The following is a 22,531-nucleotide window of genomic DNA, read 5'->3' as shown; positions in this document are numbered from 1 at the left end:
AACGAGATTTCTGGAATCGTTGGAAAAATGAACATCTTCATACACTTCAGCAAAGAAACAAGTGGAAAACTCCGGCACACAATACTAAGGTGGGCGATGTGGTAATACTAAAAGACGAAAACACACAATCCGCCAAGTGGCATTTTGCTAAAATTATAGAAACTGATCCGGGAAATGATGGTCGCGTTCGTGTGGTAACGTTGAAGCTGCTAAATAGCATATTGAAAAGACCAATTCAGAAGTTGTGTCCTTTGGTAAGCGCATCAGAAGAAGACCGGAAGGATCAGGTAAAGGAAACTTACTTAGCCACAAATAGTCAAAAGAAAACAAACAGGTCGAAGATGAATATAATTGGAATAACACTTCTGGTGCTATTTTGTCCTACACCAAGCAATCTTGCGAACGCCTTGAAAGTAGTGCCAAAAAGGATTGGATCGGTAAGCGAATTATCGGCTAATCCAGCAATATTTTTGGATTCACTAGGAAAAATGGACGTAATTACCTCTACTTGGGATTTGGTAATATACTATGATCTTCGCGCATATTTAGAACAAATGAATGTAATACTGAATTGCTTTACTAGAGTAAAAGATCAGTGTCATCTCTTAATTCAGTTCGAAGAAGCATGTCATATCATTATCTCTTGGAAGGCGCCTTCAAGCAATAACGCACAATCACAATTTGTTTGTATAAGTGAACACGAAACATATTCATAATTATAGCTGACGCTAATATTTTAATAACGAATATAGCTGAGCTAATATTTCGCCATCAGAAATAAAGTTATAGCTGACAGTAGTATTTTCGTCAACAACAGGAAGCGAACATTCGCCACGAGCCGCAAAGGTGCAATTCCACAGAACTGCAAGTTAAGGGACAGGTAGATTAAGGTTACTTTTAGCTTAAGAAAGAATATGTAAGTCAGTTGCAATTTAAAGTTTAATAAAGAAGGTCATACGGACCCAATTAAAATAAAAACACTTTTTTTCGGAAAAAGCCCGATAACTGGCGCCCGAGCAATGTGTTAAACAAGCAAATCACAAAAGTACCATAAGCAGTACGGAAAGCAAGCAGCGGAACTGACTTTCTGGCATCGAGGGAGTGGAAGAGTGCGCCCAAGTACCGAGAGGAAAAAGGGCAACTGCACGGTCACCGGCCATGGAAGGGAAGCTGATATCTATGTAAGGAATAAGTTAAGCTATTTAAATTTAATAATTAAGAGTATAAAAAAAAAGAAAAAGAAAAGAACAGAACATTTTTTGAAAATTAATAATTTAGAAATATATAAACAAATTTTTTGGAAAGAAAAAAAAAGAAACTTATAAGAGAAAATTAATAATTTAAAAATATTAAAATTTTTTTTTTTTTGGAAAACAAAGTTAATAATTTAAAGAAAGTTTTAAGAGTTCCAATAAGAAAATTATTTCTTTTACAAATAATAAACGGGCTCGTACAGCCAATAATAAATAATAATACAAAGCTGCGATTCACCACCTACGGGGGGACCCTCCAGCTTATAACATACAAAATTTTCTGCGATTCACCAGCAAAGGGACCCTCCAGAGAATTATAAACCACAAAGAAAAATAAAAAAGGGCTTGTACAGCCAATAACATATAAAGTTAAAAAGGGCCGCGATTCACCACCTAACGGGGGACCCTCCGGTTCTTATAAAAGTAAAATAACTCTGCGACTTTCCTGTAAAAGGCACCCTCCAGAGATTAATAAAGAAAAAATATTTATATATTTTAACGAAAATGTCTAACCCAAATAATTTAATCAGACCACCAGTGCTAGGGAATACAACTTCCGTTGCACCAACAAGACCTTCTGGTTCTGGCACCCAAAATTTCGCCAGAATTGGCACATTTAGTTAAATACGCTGTAACTCAGATGTTACAGACTGACGGACAAAGCATAATACAAAGTATTTTGAATAATGGTACGAACCAGAACATTAGGGATCAAACTATAGACGAAAGATACAGAGACAACATGAACGAAATGGACAAAATTCCCGACGTAGTGCGATCACTACGAGAATTTTCAGGAAACGCTTCAGAGTTTACCTCCTGGAAAAAGAGTGTCGAGCGGATTCTGAGGATATATGAACCCTCGAAAGGCACACCAAGATATTTCGGAATTTTAAATGTAATTAGAAACAAAATTATAGGGAAAGCGGACATAGCACTAGAGTCGTATAACACGCCTTTAGATTGGACAGCAATATCTTGTTGTCTAACTACCCATTATGCAGACAAAAGAGACATTGGTACTTTAGAGTATCAAATGACTTGTCTTATACAGGGAAGACTAACGATTAACGAATTTTACCAAAAAGTGTATTCGCACCTATCATTAATCCTCAACAAAATTGGTTGTATGGAAGTAGGAGAAGAAGCAATACATCTTCTTACGGAAAACTACAGGCTTCTCGGCATTTTGAAGTTAGAAAATCAAAACTTTAGAGTAAATCACGCTAACAATCAATTTCCTAGATAACAATTTCAACAACAGAATTTTTTTCCAAATCTTAATCGACAACTTCCTCAAACCAAATTCCATCCCGAGTTAGCTTTTATACCAAAACCAAATCAAATATTTAATCCTTATGGTCAACAACGGTATCCCCAAAATCCAGTAAACCAACAACATGGTTTTCATAATCAAAACCCATTTAATCAACCACCAAATAATCCCCCCCCAAGACCACCAAAACCACCACAACCAATGGACGTAGACGTTAGCTTAAGAACAAATGCTATCAATTACGCCAATAGACCAAATCCCAAATTCACTGTCAAACGACCATCAAACCTTTCAATCAAAAATGATCTGCAACCAAAAGTTCAAAGGAACTTTCATGTAAACTCAAACTTTGAACCTTACAGCGAACAAAATTATCAATAAACAATGACTACCAAAACAACGACTATGACTTTTCCGATACAACACAAACCGACGAAAACGAACAATCACTAGACCTGTCAGATGTAAATTTTTTAGAATAAACAGCTCTTCGTTACTTTATTTCAACTGCAAAACGAAGAGTGGAGAAATTTTAAAAATCCTAGTCGATACAGGTTCCAATAAAAACTATATTCAATCAAATTTAGTACCAAATCCCAAAGAAAACAATAACCTTTTTTACGCAAATTCAATCGGTGGAAAAATACACATTCCCCATCACACTTTTCTAAATCTTTTTAATATTTAAGAATGCAAATTAAAATTTTTGTACAAAAACACCGAAACTTATTTTCAGAACCTAATGAAAACCTATCGTACACAACAAAAGTAGTATCGGAAATTAGAACAAATTCAGATACACCTATCTACTCAAAATCATACCCATATCCTGCCAGTTTAAAACAAGAAGTAAAAAAACAAATAAATAAACTATTAGAGGACGGTATTATCAGAAAATCAAGATCACCATACAATTCACCAATATGGGTTGTACCCAAAAAAGACGATGCATCAGGCGAAAAAAAATTCAGATTAGTTATTGATTGCAGAAAACTAAACACAGTTACAACTGCTGACAGATATCCAATACCAGAGATAAATGAAGTACTATCACAATTAGGAGAAAAACTAATATTTTCAGAAATCGACTTAAAAGCGGTTTCCATCAAATTCCTCTTAAGGAATCTGACGTGGAGAAAACAGCCTTTTCAGTGAACAATGGAAAGTATGAGTTCACAAGATTACCTTTTGGACTGAAGAACGCCCCATCCATATTTCAACGTACATTAGACGATATTCTGAGACAATATATAGGAAAAATATGTTATGTCTATATAGACGACATAAAAATATTTAGAAAAGATGAAAAATCTCATTCAGAGCATATTGACAAAATTTTTGATACACTCCGTAAAGCTAATATGAAAGTACAAGCAGACAAATGCGAATTCTATAAAAACCAAGTAGAATTTTTAGGATTCATAGTTTCTTCTGCTGGTATTTCCACAAACCCATCTAAAGTAAAAAGTATTGTAGATTTTCCATACCCCAAAACACTTAAAGACCTTAGATCATTTCTAGGACTTTCAGGATACTATAGACGTTTCATAAAAGATTATGCAAAATTAGCTAAACCCCTCACAACTCTACTTCGTGGTGAAGAAGGTAGAATGTCAAGAAATGTTTCCAAAAAAATCCAAATCCAATTAAACAATGACGCTAAAGCAGCATATAATAAAATAAAATCCAAATTGACATCGAAAGACGTCATTTTACAATATCCTGATTATAAAAAAGAGTTCGATTTAACAACAGATGCTTCCAAATATGCCATAGGCGCTGTCTTAGAACAGAATGGAAAACCCATAACCTTTATATCTAGGACATTAAGTAAAACAGAAGAAAATTATGCAGTTAATGAAAAAGAAATGCTTGCTATTATTTGGGCATTAAATACTTTTAGAAATTATCTCTATGGAACGGCAAAAGTAGTAATCCATACAGACCATCAACCTCTCACATACACCTTAAGCAATAAAAACAATAATTCTAAATTAAAACGGTGGAAAGCCATACTCGAAGAATATAATTACGAATTAAGATATAAACCTGGTAAAGCCAACATAGTAGCAGATACACTTTTAAGACCATTCGAAATAAATTCTTTATCAGTAGGCACACATTCAGATGACAGCTCAACTCACAATCTAATTCCAGCCGTAGAAGTACCCATAAATGTTTTCAAAAACCAACTTTGGATCCTTTAGGAGACGAAGATAGTTACCTATTTAAAATACCATTCCCTACATACCATAGACATGTAATAATTAAACAAACATTTTCCTCAGAAAACCTAATTTCACTTTTTAAACGTTACTTAAACTCTTCGGTGATAAATGGCATATTTACTTCCGAAGAAATAATGGGAATTATTCAACAAATATACGCAATCCATTTTTCCAATTAAAAAATTCGATATACTCAGATGAAAGTTGATGACATTACGAACGAGGACATTCAAAACGAAACAATATTAAAAGAACATAAACGCGCACATAGAAACCGAGACGAAAATTCAAAACAACTCAAACAAAAATATTATTTTCCAAAAATGAAAGCAAAAATAGAAGCAATAATTAAACAATGCAAAATATGTAAAGAAAACAAATACGATCGTCATCCTAATAAACCACATTTACTTGAAACCCCTATTCCACAATATCCTGCAGAAATGGTTCACATTGATATGTACAGTACAGAGAAAAATCTTGTACTTACCGCAGTAGACAAATTTTCGAAATACGCCCAAGTTAGATTAATAGAATCAAAAGCATAAAATCCTTGCAAAATCTCATCGGTTCTTTATTTGAAACGTTAGATTGGTTCATGACATTTACTTTTTGAAGATAATTTCGAAAACCATAGTTATAGATAATGAAAAATCTTTAAACTCAGCCTCAATACAATTTATGGTCGAAAACCAACTTGGTATTAACATTTTCAAAACACCAATGGACAAGTCGAAAGATTTCACTCCACACTTTCTGAAATTATGCGTTGTCTTTAAACCGAACGCACCCACCGCTCATTTCAAAAACTTTTAGATCGTTGCACCTACGAATATAATTACTCAATACATTCTACAACCAGAAAAAGACCAATAGTAAACTTTTTTTTGTCCAATAAAGACGCGTTTCAATAGACCCATTGTTTGCTCAGTCAATATGAAAACTAAAGACGCGAAACACATTCGACCGAAGAAAATATTGAGTTGCTCGTTACAGTCTATTCATGAAAATGTCAACAGATGAAAGCATCTTTCTCTTTGACACCATGTCTGAAGACGTGATTTCACAATAAAACTCAAAAAAAAAATCACCCGATAGAATCAAAAGCAATAGAGGATATCAGAGAACCCTTGCGACCTTTTTTCTTTCGGTGTACCGAAAACCATAGTTATAGATAATGAAAAATCTTTAAAATCAATACTATGTTAAAATCAACTTTCTAAACGTTGTCTTTAAACCGAACGCACCCACCGCTCATTTCAAAAACTTTTAGATCGTTGCACCTACGAATATAATTACTCAATACATTCTACAACCAGAAAAAGACCAATAGAAACTTTTTTTGGAAGAAAAGAGCAATATGAAAACTCAAGAAGAAAATAAGACTAAGAAAAAACAGATGAAAGTGTCGTAATCACAGAAAAAGGACGAACAGTACACAAAAGCAATATCAAGACCTAGCTACATATCAATCTTTATTTTAATTTTTCAGATTTTTCGTACATTTGGTGTACGCGGACTTTAGGATAATAGACTATACAAACTCACAACTAGCCACATTTAGTACAGGACCAGTAAAAATTCAAACAGGAACATTCCGACTGATACACAGAGTGGACATAAACGAATACCGGAACGCACTAAACAATTTAAGTAACTCAATTAGAACTAAAGTTAAAGAAGAAAACCCACTCCTTCCTATCCTCATTAATGAACTAAAACTGACACAGACATACTTAAATAGACTAAAACCAAAGAGAATTAGGAAATCAGTAAACGAATTAGGAACAGTCTGGAAATGGATTGCGGGAAATCCTGACCACGACGACTTAATAATACTAGAAAATCATATTAATAATATAATTGAAATTAATAACGAACAAATAATAATCAATAAAGAAATTTTCGACAGAATAAATAATATTTCTACAATATCAAACAAAATTTTAAAATAAGTACAAACAAATGAAGTTGGACAACATAATATTGCTATTGAAATTAAATATAAATTAAATATAATAAAAGATGAGATAATTGAGATGTAATACATTGGGCAAAAGCCGGCATAGTTAATTCTTATATTTTGTCAAATGAAGAATTAAATATATTACAATATACACTAGGAAAAAATAACTTTACACTAAATAATATTGAAGAATCTATCGAATTAGCAAATGTTAAGCTTGCATCAAATGAAACTATGTTACTATACATTATTGGAATACCGTTATCTAATAAAGATCTTTGTAAATCAATTATGATAAAACCAATAAAAATAAAAAGGAATATAAATAAGATTCCGTTTGAAAATGTAATAGCGTGTAAGAATAATAAAATATTTGGTATAAGGAACAAATGTAAAGAATATAATAACATAAAAATATGTAATAACAAAAATATTATAGACGTAAGCAACACTACCTGTGTCCCTCGTCTACTAAAGAGCAAACCGGCAGAATGCATTTTAATAAATAATCAGCACATACCATCGGTAAAAAATATATCACCTGGCATTATACATATTACTAAACCAATATAACGATACAGTAAAAATTGACACCCAAAGTATACATCTTTCCGGATCATATGCAGTAGAATACCATAATTCCACGGTGTGGATAGAAAACCAAACATACTCATTTAACGAAAAATTTACCAGCAAACCGTTAGCAGCAATTTTACAACCAAATAAACCATTGTTTCAAGAAGAAGAAATTTTAAGTTTGGAGATGATGAAGGAGCTTCATCTGAACAACACACATCATCTGGAAAAATTAAAAATAGCCCACACTGCAGCTTTGATTACCAATTTTTCGTTCATAATCATCTGCATGATGTGCATAATCGTAATTATCACCATTTTGAATCTAAAAAATAAATACAATGCAAGTATAACAGAGCTATCAAATTACCATGTAAATGTTAATCTGAACGATCACAATGAAGTCAAAACACCTGAAATACCAACACTAGAAGGGTCAATAACTCTGACAGATCAAATGCAGCGAACAAACGGGGACGTTTGTTTTTGACGGCGGAGGAGTTAACACGAAACATATTCATAATTATAGCTGACGCTAATATTTTAATAACAAATATAGCTGAGCTAATATTTCGCAATCAGAAATAAAGTTATAGCTGACAGTAATATTTTCGTCAACAACAGGAAGCGAACATCCGCCACGAGCCGCAAAGGTGCAATTCCACAGAACTGCAAGTTACGGGACAGGTAGATTAAGGTTACTTTTAGCTTAAGAAATAATATGTAAGTCAGTTGCAATTTAAAGTTTAATAAATAAGGTCATACGGACCCAATTAAAATAAAACCACTTTTTTTCGGAGCTCTAGCAAAAAGCCCGATAACTTATATAACAAGAGACAGAAAAGAGCACCTTTGAAATGGGTTGGTTCCATTTACAATATGCTATTTAAGTTGATGGATGCCGATGACCAAGACCAAATTGAATCTAATCCTAAAACTCGACTCAATAACCAAAGACATTTAAAAGAAGGTTTCAAGGCGCAAATTTCTGTATTCAATTCGACAGCAAATATTACCAAAAAAATATAAATATATGAAGTAAATGAGCAATTTACAAAACTTCAAACTCAAATTAATAAGAATCTGAGATAATAAAAGATATTAATCAAGATAAAATGGCTATGCAATTTCAAATGCTGGTAACACAAACGTTCTTATGAAGGAATGTGAAAACACAAAAAGACCCATAACTGAATTACTAATCGATTTGAATAAGGGATGAATTAATCCAGCTCTTTTAACTCCTTTACAACTGAGTGAAGAATTGATGCTCATTAAAGAAAAATTACCAGCAAAACTTCAAATTCCTGGACACCAAAGCGACAGTTAATTACGTGATGTTTACAACCTCATGGAAGCAAGAGGTATTATTATTGACCAAAAATTAATAATTAAAGGAGAGATACCATTGATGCAGAGTGAGTCATCGGAAGTTTTCAAATTTATAGCCTTTTTTCCCGAATACAAAAGACGTGCCGTAAAAGCGAAATTACGAAATGAATTTTTAATTTATAACTTTGTGCTTAATTCGTATTTTTTTATATCTTAAGCTCAGCTGAATAGGTGTACAAGAAGCCTAAACAAACACCTTATCTGTAAAGGAAAAACACCATGTCAGCCTGCATTAGACCAAACTTGCGAGCTTTCAGAACTATTCAACACTAGCCATGCAGACTGTCAGTATGAAGAGACAAAGAAGACACCGTTCTGGGCGGAGCTTAATCCAGACAACACGTCTGTGACTGTCTAGGTGGTAAAAGAGAAATAATAGAAATACCAGCACAAGGTGTTCTTTCCATTGAAGCTGGTTGCACAGCCCGATACGAAGGCATCACATTGTCAAGTTATCAAATATTTACAACGCAAAATACAATCAGCTTAACACAAGATCTAATTATACATATCAGTAATACATGATATTAGAGAAGACAAAATAGTGCCGTTTCAGATTGACCGCATCAACAACAACAAAGACGTCGAACAAATTAAGGAGCAGATAAATAGAATAAATAATGATGATTTTAATTTAAGGGATTTAAATCTAAAAAGTCATAGCGGACACATATATCTTATATTAGTTATTATAATAATTGTAATTTTATTCATATGTTATGTACGCTACAAATCCAAACCAAAATGCAAAATTACAATTAATCTTTCTAATCGCACGAAGATATAATTTATAATTAATTGTATAAATGTAATGAAACAGAAATAATAATTTTTATATTATTGAAACCACATCTTTGGCTCTCGGGAGTATGTTCAAATTACTTGAACAATAATATATGTATGTACAGCAGTGGTCGGCATTAGAGGATCTGTCAATGTGTTGGTGAGCACGAAAAAAAAGTATCCCAGTGAGAAATTGGAATTAAAATTAAGCATCTAATCTAAATAATTAATAGTACAATGAAAATTAACAAAATCTCTTTTAAGGATATATTCCCTATTACCTTTAAAAGACTTAAACATAAAAGGCATTGCATGGCACCAAAGGCATTTAGAATCATAAAATATTTGTCGCAGGGCATATTTGGTTTTGCGCTATAGTCTTGCGAGATGTTAATTCGTTGCTGGCTCGACAACGACTGAACGATAGAGCATAAGCGTACGTGTGAAGTTAGTTTGCATAATTGTGCTAAGAAATGCCGACCACTGATGTAAAGTCCACTATCAGTTGACTGCATACAAAAATGCAGCAAAGTCTACGATTACATGGGGCAACTTTAGTTGCTAATTCTCGGGCGATTCTCTTTTGCTGTCGCCCATTACCTTCACACGAGCAACTTGTGTTGCGCAACTCTGTTCGAGATTTTTTCTCATTCTCTTTCACTTTACTTTAACCCATTGTCTACTCTTTACTTTAACCCATTGTCGTTTCTTTTTCCTTATAGGTATTTGGGTCACTCTATCACATATATTTATCAGCTCTGTCAATTAAGAAATACATTTTATTTATTAAAACAAACATATATCATCTTTTTTACTATCATCTGAATCAATTTGTATGGCTTCCTCCATACATTTCACAATATCTTTAATTAATTCGATTTTTTCGTCATACTCCATTTTCTAAAATATTCATATTATATTATGTATATTTGTATACATATTTGCAAATTACTTACCAAAAGATGAAATTAAATTTTTTAAATATATTTAAAATATTAATTTCAAAAAAATATACGCAAATGCAACTATGTACTACGAAAGAAAGAACACGAATGCCGAAAAACGTCGCAGCGAACTGTTACGAATAAGAACACAAAGCGAGTTGCTGAACACTGGAAACTCGGCGCGATTCCCCTCTCCTCGTCGCCCCCTCGCCTATAAACCAAGAGTTGCCGCAACAAAAGTTGCCGTGTGTAATAAGGCTCAAACAAAAAAAAATGTGATAACAATACAATACAGAAAAACAACCCTTAAAGTGCCCATACACGAGCACACAAGTGCGTTCGATCGGTATGAATTCGTTTGCCCATTCACGACAAACAAATCCATTTTGCGTTCGTTCTTCACAGAGTTAACATGTGCGACAGGCAAGCGGAACATTTCTTCGAATTTATTTCTAACTAGCTGACCCGGCGAACTTCGCACCGCCTAATTATTGGAGGCATATTTAGTAAGTCACAAACACACGACACAATACTTTTTTAATTTTATTGAAATTTGCTGCTTGTAGATTTTTAGGAATACTAAAGAAATATAGTATAGATGCACAGCAAAAAGACGTTAACATTTCAAGTGACATTTTACCATAGACAATTTTTTTTGAGTGAATACTGACAAATATTTACACTATAACTATCAAACTACATCTGTCGTTTTTTTTTTTTTTTGACGATGGCCATGGATAGGAAAAGAAGAAGAACTACATCTGTCATCGAGAAAATAAAGAATTCAAACAACTATAATATAGTTATAGTGAAGCTATATATCCCTCAACTCCTTAAAATGCATTGTCCGTTTTGTAAAAAGTGGATGGAACGGCAGAAAAAAATAATAACTGTCCAGATTGTATTAAATTATTATTAAGATGCGACGAATGCTACAACATAATCGATGTTACCTTCAGATTTTGTACCAAGTGTGGTAAGAATGTAGAACGAATAATACGCGTGAACAGGGCAAAAGTACAAAAAAATGTATTAAAGCAAAAGCTGCTATCTAAACCAAAACACGTTTCTACAATGCCATCTTCATCATCTGAGGAGACATTCTGTGAATGAAATTTATCGGCCGAAGACATACAGGACATTCAAGTTATTGAAGACAGCCAAAAGCCCAACATCAAGAATGTTCTGGTAGATATTGATGTTATTGAAGACAGCCAGCAGCTCAACATTGATAATGTTCTGATCGAATCAGATTTGTCCGAGTCGCCTAGTACTTCCACCATATTATCATGTCCTGGCGAGCCAACTGGTTCCCAAGTAGATGGAGCCAAGTTGATGGAAATAAAGAGTTACTAATACACGTTGACATTAAGGATCCAAATGCACATATTATATACATATTAAGTCATTTTTTTTATATTTATACACTTCATATACAAAAATTTAAAATTTTCTTGGATGTGCTCGTTTCTGGACTGTGAACATGATAAACAAATCTTTGCTTAAATTAAATACAACACAGTTATGATCATATACAGTTAATTAATATAGTGCTTTCTGGTAGACAATATTTTTAGTTTTTTTTTGCGGTGCGTAAATAAATAAGGATGTTGGTTTTCCGACACGCGAACACGCAACGTATAATTGTTCATGTGCGAAACAGGAAAACTCTAAGTTTCCATTGCAAAGTCGAGGTTGATTAATATTACGCAGCATGATGACAACTGACCCTACTTTTAATTTCAAATTATATGGTGGTAGTCTAGGCAAGTCCAATGAATTTAAAAGTTCTGTAGGATAGTTGACTACGTCATCCTGGTTTGTGGCCGTGTCAACTGATTTGTACGTAAACAACTCTCCTGGAAGGAAATTCTGAATGGTAGCATTGAGATCATCGACATCTTTGTTTTTTGCTGCCAATATTGCTCGTTCACTTAGCCAATCGTGGTTATTATATTGTTGTTTAATGTCCGGAAAAACACGCTGAATAAGCTCTTTTTTCGATTCTGTGAAGTGACAGAAATATGTGGGAAAAGTCATTAATCCGGTCGAGCTGTCAACTGCGACCTTACCATTACCAATATCCAGCAACTGCTTCGAAAACACAGTCGCAGTTTGATCTTGTTGCAAAAACACTCGCATGTTAGTAGTTAATTGTAGTGTCTTTACGTGCCGCCACAAATTTGATGATTTTAGACATGCGTTTATTTCGTCAGCAACAGTCGATCGAGGAATTACTGGAAGAGTCTGACGAAAATCACCTGACAACAGTATCATCAGAGAACGTCTATCATAGAGAAGGTTCACGGCGCGAAGAACGTAAAAATATTTTTCGCTAACTCGGTCGAGATGGAGGTGTTTCACCACTGCCAGCTCGGCAGGAGAAATTTTAACATTTTCGCTTGAACAGAGCTGAGCGTGGAATAAAAAGTATGCTCAAAACTATATATTGCTCTAACAGACGTATGTTCGCTCTTTTGCTTATATTTTTATTCGTTTAAGGCCCGGTTTCACAGTCCATACTTATGTTGTACTTAAGATAAAACAGGAAAATATTGTTTTACAGTTCATACTTATGTAATGCTTAAGTACTGAAAAGGGGAGACTTAAGCAGTGCTTAAATAACAGCTGATTTTTGTTTTGAATTTGCTTTGAATTTTCAGCGACATCTTTCGTAGCGTAGGGCAAGTGTCCGTTCGTTTGCACTCAATAACAGCTTATACTTTTCCTTCAGTTCCCATAGGTGCTCCGACTCGCTAGTGATGAAATTTGGGGTTCTTTTGTTGTTTTCATCAATTTTTGATATAATTTTCCTCGCAAATTTATGTATTGTCTGTTATAATTTAAATATTTCAAACATATTTTTATGAATGACATTTGTAAAACATATGTTGCCCATAACGTTGCCATATATCATAATAAAATTTTATAGAAATTGAGCATTGACTGTGAAACGCAAACGACCACTCAGTTTGCAACAATACTTAGCTAAGATTTTATTTAGGCACAACTTAAGTATGGACTGTGAAACCGGGCATAAGTATATGCAAACATGTGTATTCGTATGAATTCTTTTTGTGCATATTAATGAATACATGTGCAATTAAATACATTTAAATTAAATAACTTTTTCAGAGCAATATTCGTAGTTAATGTGAAAATAAAGCCTTTCTTTTTAATTAATTTTTGTATTTGATATATTCCTACTTACATATTTACATATACATATGTATAACAAACTATCATAATATTATTTAAAAAATGAAATATATTACAATAGTGATAATGAACATTAATCGTATAATTTATCATTCAAAACTTATGTCTATTCACATGTGCATGACCTTATGTATGTGTTTATGTTCGCTTTCGCGAATTCAAATCATATTATCACTTATCAATAATGACATGTGCGTGCTGCTCATATGTACGTATGTACATAAATATGTATGTGCGTATGACATTGGTACACAAATAACGCCTACACAAACTTACATACGTACTTGTATAAATTTGCGTACACCTGCAAATATGTCACCCCCAAAAACAACAAACATTGCTTTACAAAAACCAACAATCGTTTGAAATGGCATCAGACATACTTATATGCGTACACATGTAAATATGTGCGTATGACATTCCCACCCAAATAATGCATACACAACAACATACTTATATGAGTCCATCAAAACATAACAACGCAAAAATTGCAAATATTTTATATACAAACAACAAATGTCTGAAATAGCATAAAGCCAAGCAATATGGCGCCAAATGTGTAAATCTTACAGCAAGAACAATTTCATTCATGAACGCAAGCGCACTTTCAACAAGCAAACTCGCTTCATTCATAAAAGCGACCACCTTCACATCTTCCCGAACAAGCCTTTGCCAACAAGCGTCTTTTCGCGACGATGGCAAAAGCTAAAAATCATAAATTGAACATTTTCTGACATTTGTATGAGAAGGAAAAAGCGACAACCCCGCAAATATAAGTCTTCAAATATATTAGAATAAAGTTGACAACATAGTTTATTTGTCGATTTTCAAGTCAAGAAATGTGTCAAAGAAAATGTTCAACATTCCTCTGATTTATGTGTATATGTGGATCCCGGTTATGTGATTAAATTTGAAAATCATCCCTCCTAATACATGTGCATCTCAAAATATATGAAATATAAGATTTATATTATATCGCTTATGACATATTAATTTTTTTTTTTTCACAAAAAGTATCTTTGATTGTGGCACATAATCGGGATTGACTTTATTTGTTAAGGAATGTAAAAATATTTTTACGCGGCTTGCAAAAATCTGCGTCGATATGTATGCAAGCTCATACAGAAACATACATATTTACGCTAGTTTGTGGGAGAAATATTCACTTTTTAAAAGTTCAAAAGTTTGTGTAATAGACATAGTTTGTTTTTTTTTCGGCATACTATGTTTTTCTACCAACAACACAATGCTGTTTGAAAAAGTTCGAAAATTTGCAGAAATAACGGAGATGGTATTTCAACATATTTTGTTACAAGTTAACACAACATTTGTATCGACTTACAACTTCCGGCACGTGTGACCGAAATGCACCAGAAAGTGCATGGTCAGCGTCAGCACTACCTGTTGTGCAGCATAAGATTCGTGGAAGCGAATCACGCCACTTATAATTATTAAAGTTAGAATTAAGCATAAATATTGTAATTCGGTTAAGCTAACTTCAGTTTGTAAAACTCAATAAAGATACGCGATAGCGCTGCCCGAATGCAGCTCCGTGAAAAATTATATTTTTTTGGTTTTCAATTAACCAAAAGATTAACTGGCGCCCGAGCTAAAAAGCTATAAATAATAGAGGAATAAAGGCCCCCTAGTAGCGTAAAGCAAACGGGAAGCAATAGTTGCTAGCCAATTCTATTCGCGAGTGTTTAAATAAGTGAAAAACAAAAGACACACAAAGTGTTATCTGTTAATTAAGATAAAAACGCGGAGAAATTATTAATAAAATTTAAAGCAAAACTAAAACCCACACGGTAACAAATACCAAACAACTGAAGAAAGGCGTGCACAAGTGAAAGAACGAACAAAGCAATAATACAAACCTAATGATGTGTGAAAACTAAAAAATATCGAAAGACCGCTTAAGAAACTAAATCTGCAAAGAGTTAGGAAAAAAAACTTAGAATTACAAATTGAAGAGTGTGGTGACTTGCAACTCGCTAAGTGTAAAATACACGCAAGTTCAGGGATACAAATTATTTCATCTTTAATAAAAAATAATAATAAAAAAAAAACATTTTTATTAACAAACTACAAAAACAATACAAAACACAAATTAATAAAATACAATAAAAAATAATAATAAAAATAAAAAGCGACCAATTAATCACGGCTGAAAAGGCAGTAAGCGGTGTGCGTGAATTAAATATTGATGAAAATATACGTGTGTGCGTGCAACGAAATACGCCAAAGTGTAAATTAAATTTATTGCAACAAAATTTCGTGGAAGCAAAAATCAACGCATATTGCAGGCAAGGGAAAAAATCAAAGCAGATATTTAACAAGCGAATTGCAGCTCAGCAAGTGGAGATATCCGGCACAGCAGCTAATAGGAATAATACTATCGGTGGTAGCAGCGACAACAGAATCTTCAACAATCCTGTAAGTGGAAGCTGCCTATAATTACTATTTAGATATTATATTAAGAATATCAATATATCATTATATTACTAAGAATATTAAAAGTACACAAATGGCGAACCCCAATAATTTAATCCGCCCTCCAATCCTTCCCCACCAATCGTCACCAATTGAATACGACCTGTCCCCATAGCTAGACATCCCAAAATACACAATTGACTATGGACGACCTGTCCAGGCTCATAGCTAGTAAAAGAATAGCTTCAGATATAGTAGCGATAAGACCTCACAGGGACCGCAAGTGGTACATGCGGCATTGGAAGCATATAATACCAATCAATTTCTAAATGCAATTGCAACCGACATTACGGATCAACCACTCCAGGGAAATAGAACATAGAACATAGGAATAACTTAGGCTAAATAAAAGGTTGTCTCGATATAGGCAATACATGCTGACATCGACAAAATGTCTAAAAGAATTCTCAGCAATCGCAGGAGAACTACAGAATCAGAACGTATCATGCGTACAAAAAAGCGTACCCTTACCTCCGAGTTTTAGCGATATATGACCCCAACCTCAGCGGACAAGGCAACCAAGGCAACAACAACACCGATAACCCCTCAAGTATTACGGAATTTTAAGTGTAATACGGAATAAAATAACAGCGAAGGAAGGATGCCACATGCGGCATTGGTAAAGCATATAATACGCCACTTGATTGGCAATCAATTTTTAGTGGAAATGTCTAATTATGCACTACGGAAACGACAAGCGCGACTTGTCGGAGAACATTATGAATATCAAATGACCACATGACGGTATTCTAGGGAAATACCCTTCGGGATTTTAAAGCCATTATATACACGAAAATTTGACTTTAAGTACCAGCTGGTGTATAGCCACCTTTCATTGATACTAAATAAACACGATGGAAAAACATCGTAAATAAATCTCGATGACGAAAAGCTAACCTATACAACAAAACGTGAATGAACAACCCGATTCCCCTGTTTATACGCTATCCATATCCTGCAGCTGACGCAAGCATATAGGACAAAGCATTAGATACGTACAACTTTATAGAGGGCTTATGGTCATTGATTATAGGAAATTAAACAAAGTAAGACTATTAGGAATACGAAGTAATCTCTCAACTAGGTAATAGCAATTTCTTCTTCGTTCTCGACCTAAAAGTGGTTTTCACCAGATTCCATTAAAAAAAATCCGATATAGAAAACTGCTTTCTCTATCAACAATGTGAAGTACGAATTTACTCGACTACCATTTGGCCTAAAAAATGCGCCATCTATTTTTCAACGCGCATTAGATGATATATTAAGAGAACACATATGGAAATGTTGCTACGTGTATATCGACGATATAATTATTTTTAGCAAAACAGTGGAGGAACACTTCAAACATATATATATGTTGTTTAAAGACAGAAAAATCACAATATGAAAGCAAATAGGAATGCAATTTTTCAAAAAAAGAAGTAGAATTCTTAGGATATGTAATCACACCGGTTGGCGCAGCAGAACCAACCCAAAAAAATAGCCATTTCAAACTTTCCACCACCACAAAATTTAAAACAACTTCGCAGCTTCCTCGGCATGTCAGGGTACTACCGGCGTTTTATTAGAGATTACGCTAAACTTGCAAAACCCCTAACATCTCTTTTAAGAGGGGAAGACGGTCGTACGTCAAAGAATAAATCTACTCACATAAAAATAAATTTGAATAAGGAAGCGACAGAAGCTTTCATGAAAATAAAAAATTCCCTTACCTCAGGGGATATCATCCTCACGTATCCGGATTACAGCAAAGAATTTGAGCTGACCACGGATGCGTCCAACTTCGCCATAGGCGCAGTATTGTCTCAGTCAGATAGACCAATAGCATTTTTATCTAGGACATTAAGCAAAGCGGAAGAGCACTATGCCGCAAACGAAAAATAAATGTTAGCCATCATTTGGGCATTAAATTCATTTCGTAATTATCTGTATGGATCGGCCAGAGTAAAAATATTCACCGATCACCAACCATTAACTTATGCGTTAAGCAACAAGAATGCTAATAGCAAAATGAAACGCTGGAAAGCAATACTAGAGGAATACAGTTATGAAATGCACTATAAACCAGGTAGAACAAACGTCGTGGCCGACGCACTGTCAAGAATTCCACACCAAGAATCAGATTTGCATACGCTATCAATAGACAAATTCGGATGACAGCTCATCCCACAATTTAATATACTGCGTAGAAGCACCATTAACGCGTTTAAAAACCAAATATTTTTAAATAAGGATGTAACGTCAACATATCAATTTAAAATCATATTTCCTACCTACCATCGTCATATAGTAACCGAACCTGATTACTGCGAACAAAATTTGATTGCTATTTTAAAAAGATATTTAAATCCGTCCATAATAAACTGCATCAAAACGGAGGAGCACATTATGGGCAAGATTCAAGAACAATGACGACATTTTGATAAATATAAAATTAGGTTTTCGCAGTTCCAAGTGGAAGACATAACAAACGAAGAAGAGCAAGAAAATATTATTATAAAAGAACATAAGAGAGCGCATAGAAATTGCAGGGAGAAACAAATTTTAGAAAAATTCTATTTTCCAAGTATGGCGAATAAAATAAACAAGATAATAAAAAAATGCGTCACTTGTAAGGAGAACAAGTACGATCGCCACCCATTAAAGCCGCAATTACAAGCCACACCCATACCTAATTACCCTGGACAGATAATCCACGTAGATATACTATTGATAGGCAAAAATCTGGTTCTGACAGCAATAGACAAATTACGCCATCGCAAAACCCATTAAATCAAAGGCAACAGAGGATATCAGACAACCTTTAAGGGACATTCTTTTTTTTCTCGTACCGGAAACATTAGTAATAGATAATGAAAGATCATTTAACTCAGAGTCCATTAACTTTATGATAGAGAACGAATTTGGCACCAAAATATACCGCACCCCCCCTTACACAAGCTGCTCGAACGGTCAGGTTGAGCGCTTCCATTCTACTCTACAGGAGATTATGCGTTGTCTGCAAACAGATAAAACCCACCGATCGTTCCAAGAACTTTTGGAACAGTCAATCAAAGAATATAACTACACTATCCATTCAACAACGGGAAAGAAACCAATTGAAATCTTCTTCGGAAGACGGGTCAGTAGCGACCACAGGCTAATAGAAGAGGAAAGAGAAGAAACGAAGAAAAGGCTTCAGGAAAAGCAATTGGCAGATCTTTCTTACCACAATAAAAACCGAACGCCCCCCAAACAATATTTTGAAGGAGATGAAATTTTTGTTAAGATAAATAAGAGATTAGGAACCAAGTTATCACCTAGATTTAGGAAGGAAATTGTCGCGCAGAATTATAATACCACGGTTAAAACTAAAACAGGCAGGATTGTTCACAAAACAACATAAACAATGTTAAGAAAAAAATTTACTTGCAGGTGGAAAAACCGCGAAAGGGAGAACCTACAAAGTTACCTCATCCTAATTATATTGGCACCCGCTACAAAAACCCAACAAATTGACGTTCAGGACTTGACAAACAATAACATACCTACCAATTAAGACAGGAGAAGTAAGGACAATCAACCATTTTGATAAAGTCCTACATTTTATCAACTTAACCAAATATGAGGAAACACTTTCACTTATTTCGGACAACATTAATACACTAAAGACAACTACTTTTGAGGACAGACAATTACTTGACACAACTCACAAAAATTTCCTTTTATTAGAAGCTAGAAGGTTTATACCCACATTTTAAATCTAAACGAGGTCTCCTTAATATCATAGGCAAAGGACTAAAATACATAGCAGGTACCATGGACAGCGACGACGAAAAAGAAATTAGCGACGCACTTACACAATTGAATAAAAGCGAAAGAACAGATGCATAAAATATTAATAATTTATTATACTTTAGCAACCTCATTTCCGGACAAATAAGCAATGTTACGAACCATATAAATAAGCAGCAAATTATTGTCAGTAATTACATAAACCAACTTAAGGAAACAGTGCAGAATAGGATTAAGACTTTGGAAGACGACATTCAATTCATTAAACACACCTACCAGGTTAAAAACGATATATCACTTTTACGCAATCACGTGGACGACATTGGACAGATAATTTTTTCAAGCAAATTAGGCATAATACCAACAGATATACTGACATCTGCAGAACTAAATCTCATTACCGATTTCGAAAGCTATAGCCACATAAAAACAGCAGTACTTTTCCAGGATAACACAATCATTATAACTGTCCTCATACCTCAATATTCGAACAGCATCCTATCCCAAATCAAAATTGAACCCCTTCCCAATATAAACAATAAATCATTAATTTTAGACAAATACGATGTAATAGTAGATGAAGATAATAATATGTACAATGTAGAAACAAGGATAATTTAATTAAAGAGAAGGATCAATGTTTAGCAAATATACTAAAATTTGAAGAAGCAGACTGTAAGCTCAGAATTTGTAATGAGCAAACTGTAAACGAAGTGCTACCAGGCATACTAATATTTAAAAATTTCCAATCGAAAAATTACACAAAATTGTAATAAACAAAATTTAAAACAAAAAGGAACTCTTTTAATAAAATTTAAAAATTGTGAAATAAATGTATTTAACAGATCATATACTAATATAAGGAAGGAAGTATATGAATCCTTCGTATTACCAAATGTTATAACTAAAATTAAAGAAAATACAAATTTTACTAATAAAGAATTAAGACTGGAAACATTGTATGTGAAGCAACTCCAGCATGAAAACAATATTGAATTTTGATAAATAAAAAGCGACTTAGCTTGTTCTGATATAATAATAATTGTAATAATTATAATCGTTATAGCATTTTTATATAAAAATCGTCAAAAAGTATATTTGTCACCTGAATCTAGTGCAGAGGACGTACTAAACATGAGGAAAGGTACTTTTTTGCAAATAACAACGGCACACCCTACGATCAACACCGATTGGGGACAATCGATTTAAGAGGAAGAGTTAACACAACACTTGTTACTCTATCGACTTACAACTTCCGGCACGTGTGACCGAAATGCACCAGAAAGTGCGTGGTCAGCGCCTGCTCTACCTGTTGTGCAGCATAAGATTCGTGGAAGCGAATCACGCTACTTATAATTATTAAAGTTAGAATTAAGCATAAATATTGTAATTCGGTTAAGCTAACTTCAGTTTGTAAAACGCCAATAAAGATACGCGATAGCGCTGCCCGAATGCAGCTCCGTGAAAAATTATATTTTTTTGGTTTTCAATTAACCAAAAGATTAACTGGCGCCCGAGCTAAAAAGCTATAAATAATAGAGGAATAAAGGCTCTCAGTAGCGTAAAGCAAACGGGGAAGCAATAGTTGCTAGCCAATTCTATTCGCGAGTGTTTAAATAAGTGAAAAACAAAAGACACACAAAGTGTTATCTGTTAATAAACATAAAAACGCGGAGAAATTATTAATAAAATTTAAAGCAAAACTAAAACCCACACGGTAACAAATACCAAACAACTGAAGAAAGGCGTGCACAAGTGAAAGAACGAACAAAGCAATAATACAAACCTAATGATGTGTGAAAACTAAAAAATATCGAAAGACCGCTTAAGAAACTAAATCTGCAAAGAGTTAGGAAAAAAAACTTAGAATTACAAATTGAAGAGTATGGTGACTTGCAACTCGCTAAGTGTAAAATACACGCAAGTTCAGGGATACAAATTATTTCATCTTTAATAAAAAATAATAAAAAAAAAAAAAAACATTTTATTAACAAACTACAAAAACAATATAAAACACAAATTAATAAAATACAATAAAAATATAAATAAAAATAAAAAGCGACCAATTAATCACGGCTGAAAAAGGCAGTAAGCGGTGTGCGTGGATTAAATATTGATGAAAATATACGTGTGTGCGTGCAACGAAATACGCCAAAGTGTAAATTAAATTTATTGCAACAAAATTTCGTGGAAGCAAAAATCAACGCATATTGCAGGCAAGGGTAAAAATCAAGGCAGATATTTAACAAGCGAATTGCAGCTCAGCAAGTGGAGATATCCGGCACAGCAGCTAATAGGAATAATACTATCGGTGGTAGCAGCGACAACAGAATCTTCAACAATCCTGTAAGTGGAAGCTGCCTATAATTACTATTTAGATATTATATTAAGAATATCAATATATCATTATATTACTAAGAATATTAAAAGTACACAAATGTCGAACCCCAATAATTTAATCCGCCCTCCAATCCTTCCCCCCAATTCGTCACCTAATACCCCTCAGACATCCCAAAATACACAATTGAGTATGGACGACCTGTCCAGGCTCATAGCTAGTATAGCTTCAGATATAGTAAAGACACAGGGACCGCAAGTGGTACATGCGGCATTACACCCAAATGCAA

At 33.8% G+C, this 22,531-nt stretch overlaps 1 protein-coding gene across 2 annotated transcripts in view; it reads left to right on the top strand.

The window, feature by feature from the left end:
• Positions 1 to 15,819: 15,819 nt before the first annotated feature.
• Positions 15,820 to 22,531, top strand: part of LOC126765304 (probable nuclear hormone receptor HR38) — a 51,369-nt gene continuing 44,657 nt past the window's right edge. The window contains exon 1 of one of the 2 annotated variants that reach the window (XM_050483024.1): positions 15,820 to 16,073. The gene's annotated coding sequence lies outside the window, so the exon portion shown is untranslated. Of the gene's footprint in view, positions 16,074 to 21,607; positions 22,251 to 22,531 lie in introns of those variants that run through there. The other variant, XM_050483023.1, reaches the window with a different exon arrangement.

This window comes from Bactrocera neohumeralis, unplaced genomic scaffold (assembly GCF_024586455.1).
Source record: "Bactrocera neohumeralis isolate Rockhampton unplaced genomic scaffold, APGP_CSIRO_Bneo_wtdbg2-racon-allhic-juicebox.fasta_v2 cluster10, whole genome shotgun sequence".
Classification (NCBI taxonomy): domain Eukaryota; kingdom Metazoa; phylum Arthropoda; class Insecta; order Diptera; family Tephritidae; genus Bactrocera; species Bactrocera neohumeralis.
This window is presented reverse-complemented; position numbering and strand designations above follow the sequence as displayed.